Source organism: Pristis pectinata, chromosome 6 (assembly GCF_009764475.1).
Source record: "Pristis pectinata isolate sPriPec2 chromosome 6, sPriPec2.1.pri, whole genome shotgun sequence".
NCBI classification, from domain to species: domain Eukaryota; kingdom Metazoa; phylum Chordata; class Chondrichthyes; order Rhinopristiformes; family Pristidae; genus Pristis; species Pristis pectinata.
The window spans coordinates 71,187,433-71,202,357 of NC_067410.1; the positions used below are offsets into that span (position 1 = coordinate 71,187,433).

A 14,925-nucleotide genomic window follows, 5' to 3' on the forward strand; every position below is an offset into this window, starting at 1 on the left:
CTACACTTCAAAAATTTAATTTTAGCCCTAAATTTATATCTGCGATTAAGATGATTTATTATACACCTGTGGCTTCAATGCTTACTAATAATCAAAGATCTCCTTTGTTTAGGCTTTTTCGAGGTACTAGACAAGGTTGCCCGTTAAGCCGTTTATTATTTGATATTGCTTTAGAACCCTTGGCTATTGCACTTCGGGACTCTTCAAATGTATGTGGCATTACTCGCGGACAGATGATTCATAAGATATCTCTCTACGCCGATGACCTGTTACTTTATATTTCTAATCCGGACAAATCTATCCCCACAGTACTATCACAACTAGATCAGTTTAGTGTTTTTTCTGGATACATATTAAATCTTAATAAGAGTGAACTTTTTCCATTGAATATGCAAACCCCAATTTATAGCCAATTACCTTTTAGATTGGTAACTGACTATTTTATGTATTTAGGTGTTAAAATTACCAAGAAACATAAGGACTTATTTAAAGCTAATCTATTGCCTTTAACTGACCATGTTAAACAATTATTTATTAAGTGGTCTCCACTGTCTTTATCATTGGCAGGCCGAATTAATGCGATTAAAATGAATATTTTACCAAAATGTTTATATTTATTTCAAGCGATTCCAACTTTTGTCCCAAAATCTTTTTTTGACACTATTGTTTCTAAAATTCTTTCATATATTTGGCAGAATAAAAACCCAAGGTTAAGTAAGAAATATTTACAAAAATTAAAAAAGGATGGTGGTTTGGCCTTGCCTAACTTTAGATTATACTATTGGGCAATTAATATTAGATATTTAATTTTTTGGATACAAGATTCTGATGTAATTCAATGCCCCAAATGGGTATCCCTTGAGCACCAATCAGTTCTTGACTTTTCATTAGTTTCTATTTTAGGTGCTTCACTCCCTTTTGCACTTACCAAGTTAAGTAAACATACGACTAACCCAATTGTTAAACATACAATACGAATATGGTTTCAATTTCGTAAATTTTTTGGATTGAATAAATTTAATTTGTCAAGTCCCATTCAATCTAATTTTTTTCTTTCATCCATCTAGAGCTGACTCAGCTTTTTCCATATGGAAAAGGAAGGGAATAGTATGTTTTCGGATCTATTCATTGATAACTGTTTTTCTATGTCCTTTGAACAATTATCTAATAAATAGAATTTGCCTATGATACACAACTTTTTTCCGATATTTGCCAAGATGTAGAAATTTTTAAAAACTATCTGGATAGCCCTCTTTTCCGACACCTTACAAAATTGAAACTACAGAAAAAATTTTAGGTCTTAATCCTTATCAGAAGGGCTTGATAGCGATAATTTATGATTTAATTATGAAAATACGTCTAGAATCATTAGACAAAATTAAGAATGAATGGGAAAGTGAACTCCAGACATCTATACCTATAGAGACTTGGAAGAAAATTCTTCATTTAGTCAATACATCTTCAATGTGTGCCAGACACTCATTGATACAGTTTAAGGTAGTCCACAGGACTCATACGTCCAAAGATAAGTTAGCTCGTTTTTATAACCATATAAATCCTATATGTGATAAATGTAAATCGAATGTGGCTTCTTTGACACACATGTTTTGGTCCTGTCCTCTTCTGGAAAAATATTGGAAAGAGATTTTTAACATTATTTCAAACGTATTGAAGATTGATTTACAACCTCACCCTATCACTGCAATTTTTGGATTACCAAGGATAGAGTCTGGCCATTTTTCTCCTTCAGCTAACCGTATGATTGCTTTTGTTACATTAGTGGCCAAATGATCCATTCTGCTTAAATAGAAGGATCCAATACCCCCTACTACTTTTCAATGGTTTTCTCAAACTATATCATGTTTAAACTTGGAAAAAATTAGGAGTGGTACTGTTGATCCTTCGCTTAAATTTGAAGATGTTTGGAGTCCATTTATTCAATATTTTCACATGATGTAGATCCCCTTTCAATAACTTTCCAACTTGGAGGAACGGACTTGACGACATAATTGCTCTGTTTCTACTGAGAAATTTTAGCCCAGTTTTTTGTTTCTTTTTTGTTGTTGTTTGTTTTGTTTTGAAAATTTTTCTTTTTGTTTAGTTTATATTGTTTATAATTTTTTTTATTGATTTGAGTTTTTTAAAATTTATATAATAAATCTTTTTCTTTCCTTTCTTTTATATTACATTCATTTACTAAGAGATCGTTGGATCCACAGATTTTTTTTATATTTTATTGTTCTTTATGATTATATATGCTACGATTGTTATCCTGATCTCTTTGTATTACATGTATAAATATTGATGCTATATATTAATCTGTATTAATTTGAAAACTAATAAAAAGATTGAAAAAGAAAGGAAAGAAAGATGAATATTTTACCAAAATTTTTATATTTATTTCAAGCGATTCCAACTTTTGTTCCGAAATCTTTTTTTGACACTATTGATTCTAAAATTCTTTCATATATTTGGCAGAATAAAAACCCAAGGTTAAGTAAGAAATATTTACAAAAACTAAAAAAGGATGGTGGTATGGCCTTGCCTAACTTTAGATTACATTATTGGGCAATCAATATTGGATATTTAATTTTTTGGATACAAGATTCAGATGCAATTCAACGCCCCAATTGGGTACACCTTGAGTCCCAATCAGTACTTGAATTTTCATTAGTTTCTATTTTAGGAACTCCACTCCCTTTTGCACTTAACAAATTAAGTAAACATATGATTAACCCAATTGTTAAACATACAATACGAATATGGTTTCAATTTTGTAAAATTTTTGGATTGAATAAATTTAATCTATCAATTCCCATTCAATCTAATTATTTCTTTCATCCATCCAGAGTTGATTCAGCGTTTTCCATATGGAAAAGAAAGGGAATAGTATGTTTTCGTGACTTATTCATTGATAACTGTTTTTCATCCTTTGAACAATTGTCTAACAAATACAATTTGCCTAGATCACACTTTTTTTCGATATTTGCAGATTAGAAATTTTTTAAAAGCTACTATACCCTCTTTTCCGACACCTTACAAAACTGAAATTACGGAAAAAATTTTCGGTTTTAATCCTTGTCAGAAGGGCTTGATAGCAATAATCTATGATCTAATTATGAAAATTCTTTATGAACCACTGGACAAAATTAAGAATGAATGGGAAAGTGAACTCCAGACATCTTTACCTACAGAGACTTGGAAGAAAATTCTTCATTTAGTTAATACACCTTCATTGTGTGCCAGACACTCTTTGATACAGTTTAAGGTAGTTCACAGGTCCCATATGTCAAAAGATAAGCTAGCTCGTTTTTATTAACATATAAATCCTATATGTGACAGATGTAAATCGAATGTGGCTTCTTTGACACATATGTTTTGGTCCTGTCCTCTTTTGGAAAAATATTGGAAAGATATTTTTAACTTTATTTCAAATGTATTGAAGATTGATTTACAACCTCATCCTATCACTGCAATTTTTGGATTACCAAGGATAGAGTCTGGCCATCTATCTGCCTCCGCTAACTGTATGATTGCCTTTGTTACCTTGATGGCCAAACGATCCATTTTGCTTAAATGGAAGGATCCAATACCCCCTATTACTTTTCAATGGTTCTCTCAAACTATATCATGTTTAAACTTGGAAAAAATTAGGAGTGGTACTGTTGATCCTTCGCTTAAATTTGAGGAAGTTTGGAGTCCATTTATTCAATATTTTCACGTGATATAGATCCCCTTGTAATAACCTTTCAACTTAGAGGAATGGAGTTGACGACATAATATTGCTCTGTTTCTACTGAGAAATTTTAGTCCAGTTTTTTTTTCCTGTTTGTTTTTCTTTTGAATTTTTTTTTCCTTAGCTTAGTTTGGTTTGATATACTGTCTATAAATTTTCTTAATGTTTTGGGGATTTTTTTTTCTTTCTTTTATATTTTATAATAAATCTTTTTCTTTCCTTTCTTTTATATTATATTCATTCACTAAGAGATCGTTGGATCTACAGATTTTTTTATATACTTTATTTTTTTTATGATTATCCATGCCATGATTGTTCTCCCGATCTCTTTGTATTACATGTACAAACATTGATGTTATATATTAATCTGTATTAATTTGAAAACTAATTCCAGAAGATTGAAAAACAAAGAAAGAAAGAAAGGAATTCCCCAGCAGTGTTCAGTATGATTTCAATCTGCCTTGATCAAAGCACTTAACAGAGTACTTATTATTTGGATATTTGAGTTTTATCCTTAACTATTACAATTCAGCAATATTTTATAATGGCATCATGTTTGGCCTCTGTTGCCGATCTGAGAGTTCCTGAAGTTCTTATTACCCAGAATGATCTCAGATGCTCTCGTTGAAATGGCATTGTTTTCATTGCCATCAGTACACGATATTGGCCTCATAAATACATCTTTTTAAGTTGGAAATTAAGACATCTTTTAAAGATTTCTCCATTCTTCATTCATTTCGCTCATCACAGCAACCAAACAATTCATGTGATTAAAGGTGTTAGCAGTGGCAGCTGTACTTTCACAGTAACACAGCAAAAGGAACTGAATATTTAAAAGACAACATTTCTGAAAATAGCTGGAGAAGCAATAAAAATAAACAGGATGACTTTCCAGGTCCAATCTTGGTTCGTAAACTGACTCTTGTGTTGAAGGGGCAATCCTTTAAGGAGAAAGAAGCAGAACAGTCCGGAGTTCAATGTAATCTCAGTGGAAGACCACACTGAAACAAATGGGAGGGGTTAATGGTGAAGAGCCTCAAAAACCATTCCCCTGGTTGGAGGATTTAAAACTGGGGGCATGTTCCTGGCATAAGAGGTCAGTCAACTAGCACTGAGAGGAGGCTCAATTCTAAATTAACTATTGCTCGAGAATGCAGAACCAGGTTAAGTTATTAGACTTTTCCAAGGCTGGAAGTGACATAATTTTAGATATCGAGGGGATCAAGAGATATTGGAGTCAGCCAATGAGCGCAGATTGAGGTCAGGGCTCAGCCATGATTTTAGTGAATGGTAAGGCAGTGTGCAGGGGTCCATTCCTGCTTGCCTTATGTGCCATCAACACTGCAGACTACTTCTGGCAATAACTCACACAACACATAGACCTCAAATTAGTTTTTGTAGTGACTTATTACCAAAAAATCTTGCATTTATATATAGTGTCTTTAACATAGTAACACTTACACAAGATCAGATTTGGTAGAATTGGACACCAACTACATAAGGAGGTAGAAAGATAGTTAACCAAAAGCCTAACCAACCAGCATAACTAACATACACATTCAATTTAACCAGTCCAGATGAAGGGTAACAATGTTGTGTGACAGTGTATCTTTCATTTACTGTTTATCTATGCTATGACCACATTAAATTTTCTTTTTCTTTCATGACATCTCATGCATACTTTATCTGGGTACAGATTTAACTTGCAACATACGTTTGAAAGTCTTGAAGCACTGACATCCTCCAAAGTCGTTAAAAACTAATTTATTGTAATGCACCCTCACTGCATAATTCATAGGCACTTGCTAACACTCTAGACGGTTGATGCACACTTTTCCACGTGCAATATCACTGTGATAATTCTTTGCTTCTGGGTGATGGTACAAAGTATTAGCCATGAAGTATATACATCTAATGACCTGATGCACAGCTCCAGATTAATTATTAAATCTTTTGCAACAAATAAACTGCTGGAAGAACTCAGCAGATCAGGCAGCATCTATGGAGGGAAACAGACAGTCAATGTTTTGGCTCTTTTGCACCCGAATGCAAAAGAAAAACTGATTAAACTATTTTCTGACTTTTTTTTAGAATTGAAAATAGAGCTAGACAACATGCCAGAGCAAATCTGAATCAAATTCTGTTGTGAATTCAAGCCATTTTGTCAGTGGAGAGTGGCTATTACCTTGCTGAACTTGAAACTTTGCAGGTAGTCTTTCCACCTGTTTCTTTTGAGAATGGAAAGCCTGAATTTGGCTGCCTTACTGTCAGACAATTTCTGAATATTTATCATCACAATCTTTGATTCAAGACCTGAAGAGTAAACTGGACCTTCATTATTTTAACCCAGAAGATGGAGAACATTAAAACGGAATCTTGTCACAAATTACAGCACAGTCCAGGGCAAAAAGATTTTTGTTTGTTTTGCCCACTCTTTGCAGACTTAAAGAGAAAATCCAATTATGTTGAAAATTATGTTTGTAACAGCTGTTTCAATAAGTCAAGAGAGAATCCAAATATCTTCTATGCCACTACATTTTACTGTTTTACTTTCAACACAGACTATTTACAAAGTTCTTTACATACAATACATGAAGGCAGTTCTAATCAAAAATATAGACAGGTATGGAAGAAAAATATACATTAAATTGCAACAAACCTACTCAATAAATCAGTCAACCATCATCCTATAGCTAGGAAGTTATTGGAGGACAAATAACGGTAATTCCTTTCACTTCAGTAAATTCATGAGTCAGATTTTGAGGTCAGTAGGCATCAAATGCCATTTGCCATTAATCAGACTTGGCCATACTCCTTCAGCTTGAATTGCTTCTGTCCACAAAGTTCTGAAAGTCTGAGCCAATAACGGCACAGTATAACTGCAATCAGAGACAAAAGGGTGAACAGCACTGTCTCCTGAACCAACAAGACAGAAGGACTGAGAATTAAAGTGGCTGAATTCAATGTAAAATGAAGTACAAGAGGAGAAATAAAGTGATTGATCAAAGGGGGGAAATATATGCAGAAAGACAGATACAAAAAATTGTTTTAAATTTAAAAACTGAGATTTTGAAAATTCCCAAAAAGAAACAAAGCCTGAAGGAATGAGATTCCAGACTTCCAGAAATTGATTTTGGTTCCAGAAAAGCTAATTGGCTGTCAATAACACTTACTATACCAAAAGAACATAAAACCTGAAGCAGTAGGGCATTGAGCACACTTGCCTAATCAGCCATTCCATAACATCATGGCTGATCCTTTAACTCAGTGTCACTTTCCTGCACTAACCCCATGTCTCTTGATCCCTTATATACAGTATATATATTAATATCTATCTATCTGTCATTCCGTAATCTATAATGTCTGTCTTTAATTTCAAACAGGAAAGAGAAGACTCATTAATTTACTGCACATATAATTGCCATTTTGTTTGGAAGCAATATCCCCCATTGCTTTGAAAATACAGGGGAGAAATCTTGCTGAAACTGTTCTTAGTTGCACATGCAAAGTCTCTCAGTTTCAACCAGTAAGCCACCTGAGAATCTCGGCACTTGTTCAAGAGTGAAAATTGGGATTATTGGGCCACACTTAATAAAAGTAACTGAGCAAGATAATAACAGCCAGTTCTTAACTTAATTACATTTGGGATATTGTTTTCCCTAGTAATTTCCCCAAAAGTCCCATCAAGAGAAAGGATGTGTTGGAGCTGTTAGAAAATATTAGGACAGAAAGTCCCCAGGGCCTGACAGAATATTCCCCAGGCTGCTCCGCGAGGTGACGGAGGAGATTGCTGAGCCTTTGTCCAGGATCTTTGAGTCCCCGTTGTCCATGGGAATGGTACCAGAGGATTGGAGGGTGGGAAATGTTGTTCCCTTATTCAAAAAGGTAGTAGGGATAGTCCAGAGAATTATAGACAAGTGAGCCTTACGTCTGTGGTGGGCAAGCTGTTGGAAAGGATTCTAAGAGAGACCATCTATGGACATTTGGAGAATTGTGGTCTGATCAGGGACAGCCAGCATGGCTTTGTGAAGGGCAGATCATGTCTCACAAGCCTGATAGTGTTCTTTGAAGAGGTGACCTGACAGATTGATGAGGGTAGTGCAGTAGATGTGGTCTACATGGATTTTGGTAAGGCATTTGACAAGGTTCCACATGGTAGGCTTCTTCAGAAGGTAAGAAGGCATGGGATCCAGGGAGGCTTGGCCATGTGGATTCAGAATTGGCTTGCCTGTAGAAAGCAGAGGGTTGTGGTGGAGGTAGTGCTTCAGATTGGAGGGCTGTGACTAGCAGTGTCCCACAAGGATCGGTTCTGGGACCTCTGCCTTACGTGATTTTTATTAATGACTTGGATGAGGGGGTAGGAAGGTGGGTTGGCAAGTTTGCAGATGACACAACAGTTGGTGGTGTTGTGGATAGTATGGAGGACTGTCTAATATTGCAGGGGGACATTGATAGGATGCAGAGCTGGGCTGAGAAGTGGCAGATGGAGTTCAGTCCAGAGAAGTGTGAGGTGCTACACTTTGGAAGGACAAACTCCAAGGCAGAGTAAAAAGTTAATGGCAGGATTCTTGGTAGTGTGGAGGAGCAGAGGGATTTGGGGGTCCATATCCACAGATCCTTGGAAGTTGCCTCACAGGTAGATAGGGTAGTTAAGGAAGCTTATGGGATGTTAGCTTTCATAAGTCGAGGGATTGAGTTTAAGAGCCACAAGGTAATGATGCAGCTCTATAAAACACTGGTTAGACCACACTTAGAGAACTGTGTCCAGTTCTGGTCGCCTCATTATAGGAAGGATATGGACCAGGATGCTGCCTGGTTTAGAGAGTATGCATTATAAGGAGAGACTAAGGGAGCTAGGGCTTTACTCTTTGGAGAGGAGGAGGATGAGAGGAGACATGATAGAGGTGTACAAAATATTAAAAGGAACAGATAGAGTGGACTGCCAGCACCTCTTTCCCAGGGCACCAATGCTCAATACGAGAGGGCATGGCTTTAAAATAATAGGTGGGAAGTTCAAGGGAGATATCAGAGGAAGGTTTTTTTACCCAGAGGGTGGTTGGGGCATGGAATGCGCTGCCTGGGGTGGTGGTGGAGGCAGGTACAGTGGTCAAATTCAGGAGACTGCTAGATAAGCATACGGAGGAATTTAAAATCGAGGGATATGTGGAAAGAAGGTGTTAGAGGTTGGCACAACATTGTGGGCCAAAGGGCCTGTATTGTGCTGTACTGTTCTATGTTCTGAAATTATCCTAATGCTTTCGAAACCAATGCTGGAGGAGAGAGCATTTGCTCCAGAGTAAATACTCAGATTCCAACTGCTAAATCGAGATTCAGTGCTCAAAACAAGCTATGGTATTGATTGAAGGCATGATTATTCCATGATTGTGAATAACAAAGTTGCATTTGTTGTGGATATGATTTAAATCCTGCACTTCAGAAACAGGAATGCTATATTTGGGATCTCATGGGTCTTTCAACCTCACATTGCACCTAATTTACTGACAAATACATTGAAAATGATTAGGCAAGGAGGTAAAAAATGATTCAGTCCAGCAGCACAACCCAGAGATTGCTGACTGAATCCCCAGCATGTTCGATTAGAGAACTTCTATTCACATAAACTATCCAATCCCTTCACGGAATTCACTGACAAGAATGCAAAATGCATCATTTTTACCTAACATCACAAACAACAATTTTTAGATTTAGAGTGGTCAACTTGAGACATTTCCAGTGCAGTTTTGCAAGCTCTGAGCTTTTCTTGAGAATTTAGGAGTGACACGATTCCAAAAGCACTCACTACACCAAGCTATGCACTGGAAGTGCTATAAACAATGATTTCACAATTTGCAGTTTGGTTCTTTGATGATTTGAATAGCGTATAACCAGACTATTTCTTCAAACATTGAAAGAAAATTCCAAACTTGCCTCATTATCATTGTATAATACAAAAAATTACCAATGTTAGATTGTTAATTCATGTTAGGTCTTGGTCTTGTAAAATCTCTCTTTAAAATTATTATCCCAATGATCAAATCTATCTTCTCCCACCTCCCCACTTCTCTAGAACTTAGTCCAGCCCTAGAACCCTCTGAGATTTCTAAACTCTGCTCTTTTCAGACTCCCAAATATTGTTGTTCTGTTGTAGTTCTTATTTTTACTTTAAGAAAGTACTCCAGTCCACCTTCTTTAAGGTAAATAAGTCTTTAGCTTTCTGACAACTTCTCTAAATTAGTGACATAATTGAAGAGCCAAGACCCAATTCTGAGTTGCTCTTGGGGTATTTTGGGATGCGGAATAAACCAGAGCCATTTTCCAACCCAAGCTTCAGCATTTGATGAACAAACCAGAAAGCTAAATCATAGTAAGTAGATTTTAAATTTGGCTGATGAAACAATGATTTCATCCCTGGCCCCTGCATTTGAATCCAGACTGGACTGTGGAACATGCTTCTCCGAGTTTAGATTAGGAACACATGAACTGGCCCTTCAGCCCCCGATGTTGTGCCGAACTCTTTTTTATCGTTTAATTTCCAGGTCCATTTCTCACCACCCTGCTGCCGATGACTTGGTTAGTTACCTCTCTGCGCTGTCCATGCTGCTACTGGTTCACCCTTCACGGTCCGCTAGGCCATCGCCCTTTCAGGTCCGCTTCTCCCCGCCCCCACCCCTCGACCTCTGGGCCCTGTGGTTCGCTCCGCCTTCACAACCTGTTCGTGCTCCCCTTCCCGCGTACCCGCTGCGCTGGCTCGTCTTCCACTTCCGATCGCCCCGCTTCGCCCTGCGGGTGTCTGTTGTTGCCTCTTCGCCGTCTCCATCCCTGCCCCTGGTTCACTCTACACGGGCCGCTCGGCCATCACCCTTTCAGGTCCGCTTGAACAGCATCCTAGTGTATTCCTTTCAGGTCCGCTTTAGCTCTCCCCTTCCATCTCCCTTTCAGGTCCGCTTGAACTCCACTCCTAATTAAAACGTTGAACTTTTATGCAACAAGCAATGTGCTGGAGGAACTCAGCGGGTCATGCCGCATCTGTGGGAGGAAAGAGATTGCCGACGCTTCCAGTCGATACCCTGAGGTGGAGAGGCGAGATGGCCAGCATAAAGACAAGGCGAGTGGCGTGAAAGGATTCCGAGCAGATTGGTGGACTGAGGAGGGGTGTGAGATGACAGGCAGGTCGTGCCAGGTTGGTGGGGGGAGGGGGTGTGGAGTTGGAAGACTGTGGCAGGTGAATGATAGTTGGAGGCAAAGAGAGAGTGGAAAAAAAACAGATGGAGCAGGGTGGGAGGAGGGGAGTGTGAAGACAGGAGAAAGCTGGTGGAGGGAGATAAGCAGGAACACAAAGTGTTACCAGTGTACCAGTGCTGGATTTGGATAAGTAAAGGAGGTGAGAATGGGAGGCATTAGGGGAGAGGTCAATGACAACTGGAACCAGAGGCGGGGTGGGGAGAACCTGTGTGTGAAGTGGGTGAAGGGGAGCTGGGTGGAGGGTGGAAGGGGGGACAAAATTTGAGGAAAAAAACACAATGATGCTGGAGGAACTCAGTAGGCCAGGCAGCATCGGTGGAGAAAAGCAGGCGGTCAACGTTTCGGCTCAGGACCCTTCTTCAGGACTGAAGATAGGGAAAGGGGCAGCCCAATGTATGGGAGGGAAAAGCAGAACAGTGATAGGTGGACAAAAGAGGGGAGGCGGGGTCGACACAGGGTGGTGATAGTTAGATGCAGGTAAGAGATAGTGATAGGCAGGTGCGGGGGAGGAGAGGAGAGCAGATCCACCGGGAGATGGGTCAAAGGTAAGGAGAGAGAAAGAAAAGGGGTTCGAAAAAAAGAAAGGGAAGAAGAGGCCTCTGCTTTCACCACCACACCCCACCCTCCCGTGGTCCCCCAAGCCTCCCCCCACCCCTTGACCCCCCCTCACTCCTCTGAGCCCTCTACTTCCTCCCACCCCACCTTCCCTGTCCACTCTAACTCTCCCCTCTCCTCCGACCCTTCCAACCCTCTACCCTCCCCCGACCCCAGCTCCAACCCCTGCCGCATCTTCACTATCCCCTCCGACCTTCCCCTCTCTGAGGCTGAATGTTCTGTCCTTAGCAGGGGCCTTACCTTTGTCCCCCTGCGCCTGCACCTCAAGGAGTTCTGTGCCTGCCATGACACCAAGCTCTTCCTCCATCTCTGGGCCTATTTCTTTGGCAAGGATTCCCCACCCCCCACTGATGACGCCTTCTCCCACCTTAAGCCCTCTTCCTCCTCCTGGACACCTCGTCCTGGCCTTCTGCCCACTCTGGATCTCTTCATCTCTAATGCCGACGGGACATTAACTGTCTCAACTTCACCACTCCTGTTGCCTACTCCAACCTCACCCCCTCTAAACACATTGCCTTCCACTCACTCCCCACCAATCCTAATCTCACTATCAAACCTGCAGACAGGGGGGGTGCTGTTGTAGTCTGGTAGACTGACCTTTACCTTGCCAAGGCCCGACGTCAACTCTCGGACATCTCCTCTTACTTATCCCTTACTTACTTACTTATCCCTGCCTCCAACTTCCACCCTGCCCTCAGATTCACTTGGTCCATCTCTGACACTTCTCTCCCCTTTCTGGATCTGTCTGTCTTCATCTCTGGGGACAGATTAACCACAGACATCTTCCACAAACCCACTGACTCCCACAGTTACCTTGACTACACCTCTTCTTACCCTGTCACTTGTAAGGATGCCATCCCCTTCTCCCAGTTCCTCTGCCACGTCTGTTCCCATAATGAGGCTTTCCATTCTGGGATATCAGAGATGTCCTCCTTTTTCAGTAACTGGGGTTTCCCTTCCCCTACCACCAATGCTGCCCTTACCCGTATCTCCTCCACTTCCCGCATGTCTGCCCTTACCCCCTCCCCCCCCCCTTGACATAACAGGGACAGGGTTCCCCTTGGCCTCACCTACCACCCCATGATCCTCCACATCAAACACATCATTCTCTGCAACTTCCACCATCTCCAACGGGATCCCACCACCAGGCACGTCTTCCCCTCACCCCCTCTCTCTGCTTTCCATAGGGACCGCTCTCTCCACGACTCCCTTGTCCACTCGTTCCTCCCCACTGATAACCCCCTGGCACTTATCCCTGCAACCGCACCAAGCGCTACACTTGTCCCTACACCTCCTCCCTCACCACTATTCAGGGCCCCAGACAGTCCTTCCAGGTGAGGCTGTGCTTCACCTGTGAGTCCAAGGGTGTCACTTATTGCATCTGGTGCTCCCGGTGTGGCCCACTGTACGTCAGTGAGACCTGATGCAGATTGGGTGACTGCTTCGTCGAGCACCTTCGCTTCGTCTGCCGCAACAGCCAGGACCTCCTGGTGGCCGCCCACTTCAATTCCACATCCCACTCCCATACCGACATGTCTATCCACGGCCTCCTCTACTCCCACGTTGAGGCCAGATGCAGGTTGGAGGAACACCACCTCATATTCTGCCTTGGGAGTCTCCAACCTGACGGCCTCAACATCGATTTCTCTAACTTCCGGTAACCCCTCCCCTTCTTTTTCTTCCTCCCCACTCCTTTGTTATCCCTTATTCCTGTGGCTCACTTCCCCCACCTTGATGACCTGCCCATCTCCTCTCCTCCCCTCCCCTCCCCCATTCCTTTATTCCATGTCCACTGCCCTCTCCTACCGGGTTCCTTCTTCTTCAGCCCTTTGCCTCTTCTACCTATCACCTCTCAGCTTCTTACATCTTTTCCCTCTCCCCCACCCACCTACCTTCCCCCTCTCACCTTGACTCACCTATCACCTGCCTGTGTGTGCTCCTCCCCCTCACCTTCTTATTCTGGCTTCTGCCCTCTTCCTTTCCAGTCCTGATGAAGGGTCTCGGTCCAAAATGTCGACTGTTCATTTCCCTCCATGGATGCTGCCTGACCTGCTGAGTTCCCCCAGCACTTTTTGTGCATTGCTGCAATTATTTTTATTGTCTGTATAACTCGAGGAAGCAAGCGTGAGGTGCTTCTATGTTGTGAATGACCTGTACAATAGCTCTCACTTGCTGAAGTATGAGTCTTGAGACTGGATTCATGAGAACCAGCAGCAGTGAGCCCCACTTTCAGCAGGCACTCCCAGCTGTTCGCCTTGGTAGTCCAATGTTCTTCTTGAAACCCATGGTTCTGACAGCCAGCATAACATAAAATAGACATCTTTAGTATCTGAACATTAAAGATGTCCAAACCAGATGTATTTGAAAATTAAGTAAATCAATGTGCTATGTTCGAAAGTTTCAATGTAGAAATGCAAATGAGGACATTAAAAGATTAATTGTGCTCCTCTGTGTGCAAGAATTCACTTTTTCATCATCCCTTGTTATCAGTCAATAGCACTTGATAGGAGAATCCTTACTTGCAAAAAATGTGTATTTGGAGATCTAGAGTGAAAGCGAACAAACAAAAAAAATCAAAATAGAAACCTAACCCAACTCATTCTCTTTCTGGTTTTAACAGAGGTAGGACAAAGCAAAGGCATCCTATCAGCTTACTGGAAGTGGGATGATCATTTAAATGTGCACAACCCCGACATGTAATCAGGAGCCTATCCCAGTATCCCATATGATGACTCCCACTGGCCCCCACTACTAGCAGCTGGGACCTTCTGAAGCAGGCTCTCCACCAAAAAGACCTCCAGCCTGTCAAGAGTGGATGTGGGTGGGAATTCCACAGAGAGAAAAATATTTGAAGGCAGCTTAAGGTTGAAAACTGCAGGAGATTCATGAAACTCATTTCAATGGGTTTCCCAACCTCAGAGTGCCACTCCCCACAACCTGGAACACACCTAAATAAAATCAGATCTGCACATATCATTAAATTATTGAAGGTTAAAGCTGAACATTTTGATGAGGGCTACATTTAAATAGAACTCAGAATACTTCTTCAATCTTGCTTCCATTTGAAAGCAGCATTGGCTCCATCTAATCATGAATAAATTAGACCTTTTTTTCAGTAAGACCTTAGAAATTTATCAATAAATTGTCAAGTTTTATGAAAAATTGGGTTAAAATTGTCAGATGGCAAGGCGTCATCTTTTGATGTGCCGTGGATGGAAAACAGGATGCCTAAGTTTGCAATTCTTTTCGAATTCAAAGCAATCGAATAGTTGTAATCATATTGAACTAATTGTTAGAAACCCCAGTTCAGATAAAAAGTCATGACAATTTCT

The 14,925-nt window shown here is 40.7% G+C and overlaps 1 protein-coding gene across 1 annotated transcript in view; it reads right to left on the minus strand.

The window, feature by feature from the left end:
* vamp2 (vesicle-associated membrane protein 2) overlaps window positions 1-14,925 on the minus strand; it is a 92,764-nt gene that overhangs the window by 43,239 nt on the left and 34,600 nt on the right. The window lies entirely within an intron of this gene.